The sequence below is a fragment of the Podarcis liolepis genome, assembly GCF_965112155.1.
Source record: "Podarcis liolepis genome assembly, chromosome: 2".
NCBI lineage: Eukaryota > Metazoa > Chordata > Lepidosauria > Squamata > Lacertidae > Podarcis > Podarcis liolepis.
This window is the reverse complement of record NC_139555.1, coordinates 82287843-82303949: the sequence shown is the minus strand read 5'-3', so window position 1 is coordinate 82303949 and position 16107 is coordinate 82287843. Positions and strand designations below refer to the sequence as shown.

At 42.8% G+C, this 16107-nt stretch overlaps 1 protein-coding gene and 1 long non-coding RNA gene across 14 annotated transcripts in view; both read left to right on the top strand.

The window, feature by feature from the left end:
• ERC2 (ELKS/RAB6-interacting/CAST family member 2) overlaps positions 1 to 16107 on the top strand; it is a 510602-nt gene that overhangs the window by 263982 nt on the left and 230513 nt on the right. The window lies entirely within an intron of this gene.
• Positions 4435 to 10864, top strand: LOC310700256. The gene is made up of 3 exons (XR_014522539.1): positions 4435 to 7815; positions 7940 to 9828; positions 10343 to 10864. It is a non-coding gene; the product is annotated as an uncharacterized lncRNA (long non-coding RNA).

Here is a 16107-nt window from a genome sequence, read left to right as displayed (position 1 = left end):
ACCAATTTGGGGGGATGCGGGAGGAAGAGACCGGGGGGAGCCCCATTACACAAGTAGAAGCCCTTGTGCCAGGCCGCCACTGACGGGGTTCATTAAGCAAACCCCACCCAGAATGTTTTATAAGACCCACTTTTATTACACTAGACAATAAAGCACTTCACTAATGAGCAGATGCTGACAGATGCCTTCTGTATCACTGGCTGAGGCTCTCTTTGTTTTGTCTCCGGAGAAAGATCTACAGTAGCAGCCTTGAGCTAGTAGATAAGTTTCCTGGTATTGCCTAGGATGGCAGGAGAAAGGAATGCTGGAGATACTGAAATAAACCACAAATATGAAAGCGATCTTGTTCTCCTTGGGAACACAGAGTAGTTATAATTTTAGGATACAATGTGTAAGATGGAAAATTAGCAGTTTTTGTTCGGTGGCTGTTCAGTGCAGGATTAAACAATAAGGTTAACACAATCTCTGTTATGGTTGACAAGTTTACAAATGACACCAAATTGTTCATGGGATAGTATAGAGCTCCAAGGGATCTCCCCAAACTAAGTAAATGGACAGCAGAATGGCAAATGCAATTCAGTGTAAGCAAGTATAAAGTGATGCAACTGGGGTAATGTTTCTCCCTCATCTCACATATATGTGCTAAAGGGGTTTGAAGTGGAAGTGACTGACCAGAAATGAGACCCTGGGGCCATAGTGGATAATTTGATGAAGATGTTGACCTATGTACCACAGCTGTAAAAAATAATAATCAGATTACATGTTTAGGATCAGTAAGAAAGGGATTAAAAATTAAACTGCCAGTATTATAACGCAATGTTACAAATCTATGATGCAGCCACACTTGGAACTTTATGTACAGGTTTGACCACCTCACCGGAGAAAAGATATAGCTCAAAAAGTGATCAAGGGGCTGGAGCGACTCCCTTATCTGGAGATGGTGGGGATTGAACCTGGAGCATTCTGCATGCATAGCAAGCACCTAATACTGAGCTACAGTCCTTCCCAGCTTTCTTCTCCTCGTTTATATAGTCTTGTCCAATTAAATGAAATCATGAGGCCTCCTGCCCAGCGGCTCTAAGAGGGATTCTAGCTGGGTGGAACAGTTTACATATTACATGTTGTAGGTCCCTGGTTCAACCCCATTCTAGGAAAGGGGAGGAGCGAGGTGGCAGCAAGGATGGGCTTTGACAGTGTGTTTGCACAGCCCTGACCTCACTTTGCCCACCCCCCTTCTCAAAAGCAGCAGCAACACTGCTGTCAGGAAGCTTTTGATGTGGCTTGACCCACCAGGTGAGCCATTCCTGCAGGGATGTTTTGTGCAGAGGGCTTCTTTTCTGTGCAAAGTGCTATTTCTCTTCAATTCCCTTCATGAGAATTCCTGTTTGCCAGCTCTGAGTGTATGGCGAGAGACTAGAGAGAGATAGCCCTATCCTGTGCATCTTGACATTTGGGTTATTGTGCTGCTGTGTAGGGTTCATATTCTGTTTGCGATGTGCCTTTATTGGTGCTGAGTTGTAACATGTTGTATGCTCTGTTGTGATGATGCTGTGGGTTGTATATTGGTATTGGGATAGTGATCCCCCCATCTTTTGATGTCAATGGGAGAGAAATTTCCTGTGCTGTTGGTAGGAAAGTGACCATCGTTTGAACGGATGCAGGCTCTTCTCTAAATGTACTTCTCCCTTGTGTCACATAAGGACAAGATCAGGCCAATGACCCTTTTAGTCCAGCATCCTGTTCTCACAGTGGGAAACCAGATGCCTGTGGGAAACCCGTAAGCAGGATTCAAGAAGAAGAAGCGAAGCTCAGGCCTGGATAGCTCAGTTGGTTAGACCATGGTGCTGAGAACACCAAGGTTGCAGGTTCAATCCCTGTATGGACCAGCTGCATATTCCTGCATTTCAGGGGGTTGGACTAGATGATCCTTGGGGGTCCCTTCCAACTCTACAGTTCTATGATTCTATGATTCTAAGAAGAGTTTGGACTTGATATCCCCCCTTTCACTCCCCTTAAGGAGTCTCAAAGCGGCTAACAATCTCCTTTCCCTTCCTCCCCCACAACAAACACTGTGAGGTGAGTGAGGCTGAGAGACTTCAGAGAAGTGTGACTGGCCCAAGGTCACCCAGCAGCTGCATGTGGAGGAGCGGGGAAGCGAACCCGGTTCACCAGATTACGAGTCCGCCGCTCTTAACCACTACACCACGCTGGCTCAAGCACAAGAGCACTCTCTCCTCCTGTGGTTCCCATAAAATGGTATTCAGAAGCATTGCTCTCTCCAACTGTGTAGGCAGAGCAGATCCATCATGGCTTGTAGCATTCCTTAGCCCACAACTTCTTCCTGTTCCAGCCATTCTACCTATGGAGCTGTCTTGGTGGCTCATCTGACATCCTGGTGGCACAGCAGGGTTTCTGCAACATTCTAAAGCCCCTCAGCAGAACGCCAGTGTAAGATAGTGCCCTTAAGGTTGTTGAAAATGCTTCCATTGTCAAAATCAAGCTATAGGTGCAGGTTTGTCCGCTCTGTAACCAGGCAGTTGTAGTACACCGTGTTGATTTTGGTGCACTAAATTACTGGTGTGCTGTCAAAGCCAATTAGACATGCTGAAAACGAAGCACACGGCTTCTCTATGTCATTATGCTAGATTTGTTTTTGTTTTGGTAACGCTTTTTGTGAAAGAAGCCTGGTGAAAAACTAGAAAGCCACAATTTCGAAAAAGCTCAGATGGTGAAAAATATCCTTGGATGTTTGAGTTCTGAACATCTGAACGGCCATAAGGTTTCAGTGTTTTGTTTTTTTAAGTGAAATGCTCCTCTCTTGATCTGATTTTATTATTGGTTTATCCATTTAATTACTTTTCAGGGATTTTTACTCTTGCTCAGGTTTGAGGATTAAAGTTCTAACTACACTGTGGTTTAGTGTAGAAATATACACTTTCTGACTGTGTGTTAAGTCTGGAAACATCTGACTTCTAACCCAAGTAGAAAAGTTATAAGGGGGTGGGGGAGAGACTATTTGGCAAAAGTTTGGTGGTTTCAGTGAGATGGGTTACATCACCGCTGCTTTGATTAAGTTAATATTCATCATATCTCTTTGACTTAGAAAGGCAAAGCTTTATAAAAAATCTTCCTGGACACAAGTTTGTTGGATTCTATATTTTGTGCCACAATTAGTGAAATTAACTACAGCTATTTCTCTTAATAACAAAATAATATGAAATATGGGTCTGTAGAGAAAAAATGTCTGTCATTGAAGTGCATTGATGTTTGCCAACATAAAGGCAAAATTACCCCTCTCTGGAATACTTGGCATCAGTAATTCAGAAAGCGGTAAGAGGTGACATGATAGAAGTTCATAAAATCAGGCATGGCATGGGGAAAGTAGATAGAGATAAGTTCCTCTTTACTAACACTAGAACACATGGACATCCCATGAAGCGGAAGATTCAGGGCAGAGCAAAGACATGACTTCTTTGCACAGACCAATCTACTGTTCTTCCATTTTAAAATTTTATTTCTGGGCTTCTACAGCCAGCATTTCATATGTAGTTTGCTATAACTTTCTCTTTGTCCATGCATTTGTTTTCTGCCAAAGTTAAGGCTGTGATGAAACACAGCACATAAAGGAACTTGCATTTGGCCCTGCTAGCTTGACATGAGCTTTGCCCTTCCTCACCTTGCTTCCCAACATTTTGTTTAACATGCAAATATGAAAGGAATGAAACACACATGAGATTCTTACTGCTTATGGTCATGAATGCCCAATCTCAGTGACTGCACTGTCTTTACACTGAGATCAGCAGAAGGGAAAGTTAAGTACCTCGTTGGCTTTGAACTTGTCTCTTCTGGGAAAAAGTGATGCAATTTCAAGTGAAAAGCGAATATGACTAGAACTTTAGCAAACCGTGATAAATGAAGTTCAAGCCAGATATACCAATCAGCTTATGAGTCATCTTGGAAAGGCTGGCTTGATTTATAGTTGCAAAAGGAACTCCTGAGTTTTGCATAGTTTGACCCTGATTCTGGAAAAACAGTTTTTGGTTTTGGCGAAGTTTCAGTTTGAACTTTGGTTTTGTTTGAGCTGAAAAGTCAAAGCAACATTTGGGGAGGAAACTAAAGCCAAAGAAAAGATTTGGATGAAGATGCAAGCTGTAACAGCCAAGACCTGTTTTGTTTTTTTTAAAATAAAAAAATACTCTAATTGTGATAATTGTTTCCTATTTTCTTTTATTCTTTCCCCTTCTGTTAGAGTTTTTCAGAGATATAGGAACACACAGACATATAGTCATTTATATTTAGGAAATGTTAAGCCTCAAATTGCAGCCACCTAGTGATATGAAACAGATACTGTCAGAAAAATTGACTCCATGGACACTTAATCTGCATTGAAGGGTGGAGCTTATTTACATGTTGAGAGTCACTAGTTATGCTTGCAGCACTAGTGACAGTGCATCAACACAGGAAGAAACTGGCACTGCTTTCCCTAACCCTGAATGGTCCTGGGGATAAGCTGTGTGTGTGTGTGTGTGTGTGTGCGCGCGCAAGTTTCTGAAGGGGGAAAGGTTGGAAAGTCGAAGATTGTTTTACAGAGCCTCCCAGGTCCACATCTGGTTGTTGCTTGAATATTTGCTGTAAAGCCTGGGGATATGAGAATTGCTTGTCGACTATGAGTTGGCTGTTTGTGAGAAGAAGCTGTTCCTATAGACCTCTTCGCTGTTTGCCTGCCTGCAGGGAGAATTCTCTTATCTCACCTCAGAACTGGAGTTCATAGAGCATTTTATATCACTTGCAGCCCAGGAGAAATATGAGTGGAAGTATAGATTTTCAACTCTGCACCTAGACTTTGGGGTAACACTTCCTTGGACTTGGGGGAGGGAGCTAACTGCTGCTTTTGTCTGAAAAAGCCTTTGGGTTTTCCTGCGAATGTTCCAGTCATTGTATTTTAAGAAATGCGTTTGCTATTGTTGTTTTTTACATCTTAGATGTGTGATGAGTGGCAGGGAAACATTTGCCCAGATGTGAAAATTAGACTGTTAGGTTTCTTGGATGGGGGTTTGAGCCACTAGCATAAGCAGAAAGATTTGCCTTTAAACATTTGAACGCAGTCCTTGGTTTCAATTAGTTCTCCCCATTTTAATTTATCTGTTGATTTATGAGTTCCAGATTACTTGATCTGGTTTGTGGAGTGCCACTGCTATGTTAGTCATTTGTCATTTTTGTTTGTTTATATTTTGTTTCTGGACTTAGGTCATACTACTGTGCATTCAAAGTTGGCTGCAGTTTTCAGTTCATGTCCTTTTTCAATATAGGTTACAGATGTGCATGAGTGCATTTGTACATTGGTTAAATACCATGCAAAAGAACCATGATGTGATTGCAACAACATTTCTTTTTGTATAGTGATGTAAGCAATGTACACATGTGATAGTGATAATTGATGCAACAGTGCAATTGCATGAACATGAATGTTGAGGCCATGTTTTAATCAAAGCACATATGTAACAGCATTGGCAACCTGCATAAGAGGAAAGAGAAAAAGCATGAGAATGGCAAACTGTGAAACGACAAACCACAACTGCATCAATTTCAAAATTAAACTGGAAGGCAGGTAGAACAGAGCAGTGAGACAGAGCTAATTAATCAGGACAGGAGTTGTCTCCTAATTTCTAGTGTTAAAATGAAGATCACTCTCTCTTTCACACACACACACACACACACACAAATATATATTTTATATGTGTACAAGAGCTAACAATGGTTAATTTAAATTTGCCTATATATAGCAAAGTTTTAAAACAGGAATGTAAGCTATGAAGAATTACAGCCAAAGCCAAAAGACATAACGGTTTCTTGCAATGTCAAGATTTTTGAAATTGTACTTGTGCAGTATTAGTATTAGATGGACTTTGTGTTTCATTTTTAGCCCAAGAAGTCTTCTTCATCAAGAATACTTGATGAAAACTTGATACCACCACATAAAAGTACAGTTATAGTCTACATATAACATCATGGTAATTTAAAAAAAACCAAAACACCTTGCATTGTACTGGAGGCATATTTAATACTTCTTTTCTGAACTGTGAACCAAGTTAATATACCATGTTTTTGTGCTTCTGATTAGAGAAACAATTCTCAAATATAATACTGCACAGGGCACTTTGATACCTGTAGATATGATATGGAGTTCACTGAGAGTGTCACCTATGTGTGTCCCATTGAAATAAATGGAATTCACATAGAAACTGTGCTTTGATGGTAGATAAACAAACCATTAGAGATTTGTTTCCTCAACTGCTATGTATTTTGTCCTCTAAAAATCAGTTTAAAAATTACAGCTTCTGCTGTTATGGAGCTCTACTTATAGATCCATTTTAAAATATATATATATTTTAAAAAGTAATTGCATTTTAAGCCTCCTTTTGGCATTAAAAAGCCTTCTGCTTATGCTCAGACTGTCAAGCAGTTAAAATATGTATTAAAGTTTCGTGGCAGCTCAGTCAAGCAGGTTTGAGTAATAAAGTAGAGAAATTCAAACTGTAATCTAAGTCAAATCCTGTAGGACAAAACAGCCAAGTTTAAGTTTTCTTTGCATTTGATTTTATATGTCACCTTGATATGTTTTATATGTTGCATTCAGAGCAAGCCTATATATCTCTAGTAAGTCCAATTGAGTTCAGTGCCCCTTACTCCCAAACAAGTGAACAGAACATTGTAGCCCTAGGTACTGAAGTTATGAGTGAGCTTTAAATATGACTGAGCTTTAATCCCTCTATATGCATTATTTTTTAATAATCACTTTTATCTCTGCACTGCATGCTTTAAGCTGTCCATAGAAGCATCAGCTGCAGTACTCAGCTACTGCATAGTCAGCTGAGGTTGTGAGGAGTGGGATTCTGGGCCTGATGGGCCATGCACATACCTTTTTCATTCTTAACTTTTGCATATGAAAAGCTGATGTGGTTGAGCACAAAGAAGCTTGAATCTAACAATGGGAAACATTTGTTCCAGTCCTAGCTCAGTCTAAGATTCACTGAACATTTTGTATCAGCATCTCTCAGCCCCTGTCGTCATCATTAAAATGTGACTTCCCAAAATGGTTAGGGAGCTAAAGGATGAAGAGGTCCTAAAATGCCTTGCATGCTAAAAATGCTTGCTGGTGATTAAATTAAAACTCCCACATTTGACCTTTTTTGGTGTTTTTGTGGAAAGGTTTGCAGTGGAGTTGAGCTGGCATTTCTCAGAAAACATAGCCGGGAAAGTTTCTGAGATTTTTCTTTATCTCATCCGTCTTAAGGGGGAGAAGACGAAGGCCACTTCACATAATTTTCTCTGGATATTGGCCACCAATGGTTGAGGCAGGGCTTGCAACAGGGTGCTACTGTCACTGCTGGTGCCAAGCCCCTCCCCAAAATACTGCTGGAGGATTTCTCCCCTCCCTGGATAAATGTAGTGAAATCCACTCCCTTTCCAATTCATTTCAAGAGGCCATTTCCACAGCTCTCATAGGCATCCTTTCCAGTTACTTCAGACTGTTATAGAAGCAAATTTTAGTCAGCTCATCAGCTCAGGCTTGAAGCCCTGCTTTCATCAGGGACTGGCTGTGTAATGAAGCGCATCACTAGGATCACCTAAGCACAGTCCATCCTAGCAGGCTTGGCCAGTGCCTGTCAGTCAGTGATGCCAGGTGTGGGGCAGGTGGCCATGGTTTTGGAGAGATGGCTTTGCAGGCCAAATTGGTACTTGTGCCAGGCCTAATGAGTCTTGTGGGCCAGAAGTTCTCCACTCCTAACTCGGGGGTTGTGGAGGTTTTTTAGAGCAACAACAACAACAACAACAACAACAACAACAACAATTTATTTATACCCCGCCCATCTGGCCGGCTTCCAGAAAAATATTAAAATACTGTAATACATCAAACATTAAAAGCTTCCCTAAACAGAGCTGACTGCTATCCCCTTGCTCTTGCCTTTTTGTGCTCTTTTACTAGTTCTGCTAGTAGTGTTTGCCTGGAAAAAGCTGGGCCTTCAAATCTTCCTGTCCACCCATCCACCCATCAGTTTTGCTCTTAGTTTGTGTGACTTGTGATACCAACTGAGCAGAACACACTTGTTTTCCCTCCCCAGTCCATCATAACGCCTTACCCCTTGCACTCATCCTTCTGAAAATGTTCAGGGTTATGTTCTGTGAAGCTTCTTTTTGTAACAAAATGGTCCTCTCCAAACCAATCTTAAGGTTGCCTAGCACAAAAGCTGTAGGACCTCTTTGCCTGTAATGTGGCAAGCTTCTTACCTGAGGGCACTTTTATGATGGGTGTATGCTGTTTTCATACAAATTACCCATAAAACAGAAAGGGAGATAAAGTGAATCCTTTTTATAAACACTATACTTGTAAAGGTTTCTCTTGCAGAAAAGCAGTTACATCTACCCTTCTGAAATTTGTCAGAATTTGTTCCCTCAGATGAGGCTACCATGCCTGCAAATATACCGTCAGGGACAGTTCCTTTTTGCAAGATAAAAAAATAAAATCTTAAGCATATCTAGTATTAAAAAGCCTGAACCTATTTTTAATTTGGCAGAAGTTGTCCACTCAAGGGGGGCTAAGATGCTGTCAAATTTCATTCAGTTCTGTCAAAAATAAGGAAGGCAATAGCCTTTTTTATTGCCCCATAACAGTGAATGAGAAAAGCACAAAGCTTTGTTTTTTGTTTTAATCGAGATTCCGGGTCAGACCCACAAGCCAAATCAGACTGCCCCTGAAGCACTTTGGACCAAATCTTGCTCTTTGCTGAAGCAGGGTCTGAAGTAAATTTGGGGTCAATGTTCACCCCAGTATAAACTATAAAGTTAATCTGCATTCATCTGTTCATAACATGTGAACAGTCCCTAAATTTCATGAACAGTCTTGAAAATGCTGGTAGATGTAGTAAGGAACAGTTCATCATATTGGATGAAAGTATGCAGTTTAATTCTCTTAGTAATAATATTACTGTTGGTACACTGGCATTGCAAAGCTAAAGCCATTCAAGCTGCAGAAATGAAGCAGAGAAGAATGCAGTGTCTGGAGAGCAGGAATGGAAACATCTGGCGTCATCAGCAAGCAGAACATATTGCTTGAGAGCTGCAAACTTTCCTTCATGAAAGGTCTCCTCTAACTTTTTTTTTTAAGCCCTACTCCCTCTTGTGCTCATTTCCATCTGTCAGCTGAAAGCTGGGGCCACTTCCCTTAACCTTCCCAATTGTCTTCTCTATATTTCCGCATCTTGTTTTTGACAATCTGTACTGAAAAGTGGCGATTTCTTCCGCAAACCCCATTTTTCCTACCCCCACTCCTTTGCTTACTTTGAGGCAATGAAATATTTTATGGCCAACGGTGGAAGAATTTAGATTCAGGACAACTCTCAAGGGCAGTTTGTCTAGCAAACAAATGAAGAAAGCATGTAACGTAGATTTACAGCTCAGAGGAAGTCTATAAAGATTGAGTATAAGTGAATTTAGGAAAACAGATGCAAGTCTATATTCAAAAAGGAAATGTGTTTTCATTGAAAAGTAATTTCAGAAGTGCTGAGAACCCATGAATCCCATTGAAGCCAATGGGTGACAGAAGTGCTCAGCAAAGTTGAATATCAGCCTGTTTCATTTTTATTAAGTGCCAGGACTTAAATACATTTGACCTCGGTCTGAACAATATTGCACTATTTCCATCTCAAACCACTAAGAGATGCAATCTTCTACAGCACAACAGGATCTAATAAAGATCTCTGCATTCGCACATTGCTTCACTTTTTTCACACTTTCACAAGTTGGTGCGAAAATTTCTATCGAAGTTTAGTACAGTGTTTCCCAAACGTTTTTGGGCAACGGCACACCTGTTTACCGGGAAAAAATCTCGCGGCACACCACCATTAAAGCCCCGCCCCGTGACGTCAGCGCGCAGCGTCACGCCGGGAGGGACGCACAAAAGTTAAAGTTTTTTCCCTTCCCCTTGCCGGGGTGGGAGGAGGCAGCAGAGCGAGGGATTGAGGGACGGCGGCAGCGGCTGTTGTGGTGGTGGCGGCGATAGCGGGCGGAGGAGGAGCCGTCGCCGGGAGTTGCTGCTGCTGCTGCTGCTGCCCGGACATGCCGGCCTCCTCCTCCTCCGCTGTCTCGCGCGCCTCCCTTTTGCGCGCGCTGCCCCGCCGCTCGGCACCAGCACCGCGGAGCCGCCCCCGGCTCGACGCGGATCCTCGCCGCCGCCGCCGCCTCTCGCCGCCCGACTCGCCCGCCTCCCTCCCACGGCACACCAGCCGGTGTCTCACGGCACACTAGTGTGCCGCGGAACACCGGTTGGGAAACACTGGTTTAGTATACTGTGTTTGTTTTTGTTCCTCAGTTGTTCCCACAATAAGTGCTTGTTGCGCATTTACAACTCACCCTTCACAAGAGTGTGTCAAATGAGTTCAAAGACCACACTTCTGACATTATCATAGTATTGCCCAATAATTTCTTTTATATGAAAAGGCCAAATGACATGTGAATAGAAATACAACATACAAGTGCTGTCAAATACAGTGGTACCTCAGTTTACGTACTTAATCTGTTCCAGAAGTCCGTTCTTAAACTGAAACCATTCTTAAACCAAGGTGTGCTTTCCCTAATGAGGCCTCCCGCCGCCAGTGCCCTTCCACCATTTGGCTTCCATTCTTAGACTGAGTTAAAGTTCGCAAACCGGGACACTACTTCTGGTTTTGTGGAGTTCGTAAACCGAATAGTTTGTAAACAGGGCTGTTCTTAAACCAACCTACCACTGAACCATCTTCTGATAACTGTAAAAGAATCTATTTGCATATTCTCTCTTAAATAATAAACTATTGTATTTCAAAAGTAAGACATGGAAATATCCCTTATTTTTTAGTTTTCCTGTAAAATAATGTTGATGCAACAATTCTACTTCAAGGTATAACATTGAAGGTACATAAGATATTTACTTACATGTAGGTAGTTATTTTATTTATTTAGCAAAGTTTATCTACTGCTTAATGAAAACCCTGAATCTATTTACATAAAATAATATAAAGCAGTGCTATTAAAACTAAGAGACTTTAAAAACAGTAGGCATAATAAAATTATCAAAATATAGATAAAAATCAAGTTTTTAAATATATACATGTAATGGGTTTAGGGGTTGCTCGTGCGTAAGGTGCCGCCACTCCTGGCTAGGTTACCTGGTTGAACCCTTTCTGATTGAACAGCCTCTAGCATCGTGACTGTCTCAGTCACTGGCAGAATCCGTCAGTGGGCGTTTCTTGAACTTCTTCCAGCACAAAAGTTCTTTGACGCCTAGTCTCTGCCTAGTCTCCCTGCGCGGAAGCCTTCTGCGCAGGGAGGGTGTGGGCAGCGGAGGACCCGTACTCTCTCCGCTGGTCTCTGGTGAGGAGTCTTGGAGCCTCCTCTCCGATTCCCCCATCTGCCCCCTTCTCCACTGGTGTTACGCTGATTTCCTTCCCCCGCAAATGGGCTGCCCCTCTCCCTACTGGGACCCTCTCCGGCATCCCTCTGGTGCCTTCCCTCTGCCTCGAGCTCCGATGGCAGTTCCCTGACAATACACAATAAAATTAAATGTCTGGGTAAGCTTGCTTAAAACAAAAACAAGCAGCCAGTGTGGTCCCTTCAACAATAGTGTTACCTTTCCCTGGCCAGGTACATCACTCATTAACCTTGTCTCTGTATCCTGCACTAGCTGAAGCTTTCAGACCTATATCAAGGGCAGCCCCATACAGAAAATATCACAGTAGCTGAGTCTTGAATTTACCAGTGTGTTGGTGAAGCAGAGCTGTCCCTGTGCAGGAGCAGCTGAAGCTGGTGAAGGGTGTTCTTGCCACTGGGATCTCCCGAGACAGCAATGGATTCAGAGGGAGTCCAACCCCATCCAGAATAAGTTAAAAGCCTAATTCCCAGACCTGGGAACCGCTCCACCTACAGGACCTCAATCTTGCCAGGATTCAATTTCAGTTCAGTGGCCCTTCTCTAGCCCACCACTGGCATTGTAATGCCAGCAGAGCATGCAAGTAACTTCACAAAACATTCCCAGCAGAGCTGTTATTTCTCCACCACCTGTTCTTTTCTTCTCGGAGCTGCATTTCCTGTGCTGTATTCCTGTTACATTTCTCAAACTAAGGGAGGTCAGCTTGGGTTAGTATTTGGTTGGTAAACCTGTCCAGAGATACCATAGGGAAGCCGTGATGATGTTTTGGACAGTAGGCTTTGAATTACAGGAGGTGCTATCCTTCAGAGGTGATATAAAGACCACATGTGGTCATTAACAATCCCTTGGTCCTTGCCTTTACAGTAAGAATGTTAATCCCAGTGTGCTGGATTAATTCCAGCTCCTGTAATTGCTGTACATTCTACCTTCCAAAATTCCCTCTTCTGTGTAAATTTGATACTGCTTAATTCTTCCCTTCCTGGCCTAAACATTTGCGGTACATTGGTATGTAAGGCTAAACAGCTGATGATTTTGGCCTAGAATTAGCTGCATTTCAATTGGATGATAAGTAATATTTATCAGCTATGGATCGTGGGGTGTTGAGGCAAAGGGCTAGATTGTGGTATGTATTCTAAAGCCAGGAAAATCCCTTAGGTTACACAATGTTGCTAGGGGGTGGGGTAGGGGGTGTGGAGGACCTGTGCACAATCTGTTTTGTATATTAGGTTGAAGCAAACTGATCTTTCTGGTGATATCCCTGCAGCTTTGCAGACTGCTCTAGAATCGAGATGAAGTATGACATCTCCTTTCTTTCTTTATCCTTGAAATGTTGTGGATATGAATTAGGAGGCCATGTCCTCCTGACTCCTGCACTGCTGAACTATGGGAACGGTCTGACCCATGCAGAACCTTGTTTTCTGTGAGTCTTCCTCTCATGTGATATCTTGGCAGTAAATTTTACGTGTGAATGTTAATGACTGCTGTATAAATGTTGCTTTCCATTGAATACTGGATTTCTTTCCATTGGTCCAAAATGCATTACCTTATGCAATAAATCAAATATAAATGAAGTTTATGACATAACATTTTCCACATGGGGGTGGTTGAGCCTTATACATATGTTGCATTTGGAACAAGCCCATAATAGACTGTTCGCCTTGCTAGACCAACGTGGTCCTCTGTGGTTTCCAAAAGTTAATAAGAAGTTATCACAGACTATGGATATAGTTTCTTTTATTAAATAATATATCCCACCCTTCATTGTAGAAAGATCTCAGAGTGAGTCACAACATACAAAAACAGGTCAACATAAAAATAAATAAAAATATTACACAAGCAAACAAGTCACTAAATTTCAGTACACACTACCCTCCATCATACATAGGCCAAAGGTAATGACAAGCAACGGCCAATTTATGTGTGTCCAATTGACGCACAATCTCTCTCTCTCTCTCTCTCTCTCTCTCTCTCTCTCTCTCTCTCTCACACACACACACACACACACACACATTGCACCGAACCCGGAAGTGACCTAAAAATGTCACTAAAACATCACTAACTTGGAAGCCGCCCCATGCAAAACTAGGATTGCCTGCACTTGAAAGGCCCAGCAGGACGGAAGTGGTTTCATCTGGCACTGAAAGCTAGCCAGTGTAAGCACTAGTCCACTCCAGGGCTGGCACGCTGGGTTGCTCTAACTGAATTTAATAAGAGCTATCATATTTGTGCACCTGCTCGAGTCTCCCAGAAGTCTACTTTCCTGATCTGGTACAAGAGATCCACTGGACATACTCTTCTTAACATCTTCAGAACATCATGACCATACAAAGTTCTACTGGTCTAGCTGCCTATATTTATGTCCTTCACTGGAAGGAATCACTATCACATGTAGAATATTTGCTTCCCCAGTAATTAGCCCAGGGCCAGGCTGCCCATGAGGACACATTAGATGACTGCCTTGGATGGCAGGAACTTCCTGATCCACAGGGGTGGCAGATCCAACCCCCGGTGCACATAGGTGCTGTTCCTTCTCCTTCTCCGGCTTCTGCCTCCTTTCTGTCCAGAGGCTGCTTTGCAGCAGCAACACCATTTGCTTTTCACCAAGGCCAGAGAGGGGTGGCAGCTGGAGGAGGATGAAAAGTGGCCAAAACTGCCACTGTTGATCTCCTCACCCTTCCCTTTCCCCTAACTCCATGTTGATCTTCCCTCTCTTTCCTCCCAATGCTGACCTTTCATCCTGTGTGGTGTAGTGGTTAAAAGTGGTAGACTTGTAATCTGGTGAACCAGGTTCACGTCTCCGCTCCTCCACATGTAGCTGCTGGGTGACCTTGGGCTAGACTTCTCTGAAGTCTCTCAGCCCCACTCACCTCACAGAGTGTTTGTTGTGGGGGAGGAAGGGAAAGGAGAATGTTAGCTGCTTAGAGACTCCTTCGGGTAGTGATAAAGCGGGATATCAAATCCAAACTCTTCTCTTCTTCTTCTTCCTGCCCTCGGATCCCAATGCTTACTTACTCCGCTGTAAGTGTGCATAGTCCTGAAGCCAGGAAAACAATGAATTTAGTAATGAACCTTCCCTTTTATTCAACAGATGGACGAGCTCAAGGTGGTGTATGTGGTTCTCCCCCTCCCCCTCCCCACAACAACCCTATGAGGTAGGTTAGGCTGAGAAGCCGTGACTGGCCCAAGGTCACCCAGTGAACTTCGTAACAGAGTTGGGGTTTGAACCCCGGTCACCAACATGCCTGGACCAAAACTCTAACCACTGCTTCTTGCTGGCGCTCTACTTCCAAGCAGGATTACTCCAAGGATTAGTTGCGGGTTGGGCTGAAATTTAATTTAAATTAAAGAGGAGAAATCATGGTGGAGTGACCATGGCATAGCCATTTTCCATTTTTTTAAAACAATATAGTTAGCAGGATGGCTATGAATGAGTATTAAAGGCCCATGCATTGGGCTTGCTTGCCATCTCTCCTCCCTACCATATGGGACAATTGATGAGTAAACTGGCTGCACCATGTTTGAAAAAAGTGTATCTTTGACCATTCAACTGAAATCCTTCATTCTTTCCCAGAACAGTTCAAATCACCTGGGCAATACTACAGTCTAATTAATGTAGTAGAAATCCACTTCACTAATTACTTTATCTCCCCTTCATGGATCACTGCCTTGCTGTGGCAAAGGGGCTTGAATAACTCAGAGAAGCTATGATCTATGCTGTGCAGGGTCACCCAAGATGGACAGGTCATGGTGAAGAGTTTGGACCAAACGTGATCCACCTGGAGCAGGAACCGGCAAGCCACTCCAGTATCCCTGCCAAGAAAACTCCATGGACAAAGACAAAAGGCATATAAAAGCTATGACGCTGGAAGATGAGCCCCTCAGGTCGGAAGGCGTCCAACATGCTACTGAGGAAGAGCGGAGGACAAGTACAAGTAGATTCAGAGCTGATGAAGCGGCTGGGCCAAAGCCGAAAGGACGTTCAGTTGCGGATATGCCTGGAAGCGAAAGGAAAGTCCAATGCTGTAAAGAAAAATATTGCATAGGAACCTGGAATGTAAGAACCATGAACCTTGGTAAGTTGGATGTGGTCAAAAATGAGATGGCAAGAATAAATATTGACATCCTGGGCATCAGTGAACTAAAATGGATGGGAATGGGCAAATTCAGTTCAGATGACCATCATATCTACTACTGTGGGCAAGAATCCCATAAAAGAAATGGAGTGGCCCTCATAGTCAACAAAAGAGTGGCAAAAGCTGTATTGGGATGCAATCTCAAAAATGATAGAATGATCTCGATACGAATCCAAGGCAGACCTTTTAACATCACAGTAATCCAAGTTTATGCACCAACCACTGGTGCTGAAGAAACTGATATTGACCAATTCTATGAAGACTTACAACACCTTATAGAATTGACACCAAAGAAGGATGTTCTTCTTATTATAGGGGATTGGAATGCTAAAGTAGGAGGTCAAGAGATAAAAGGAACAGCTGGTAAGTTTGGCCTTGGAGTTCAAAACGAAGCAGGGCAAAGGCTAATAGAGTTCTGCCAAGTGAACAAGCTGGTCATCACAAACACTCTTTTCCAACAACACAAGAGACGACTCTACACATGGACATCACCAGATGGGCAGCATCGAAATC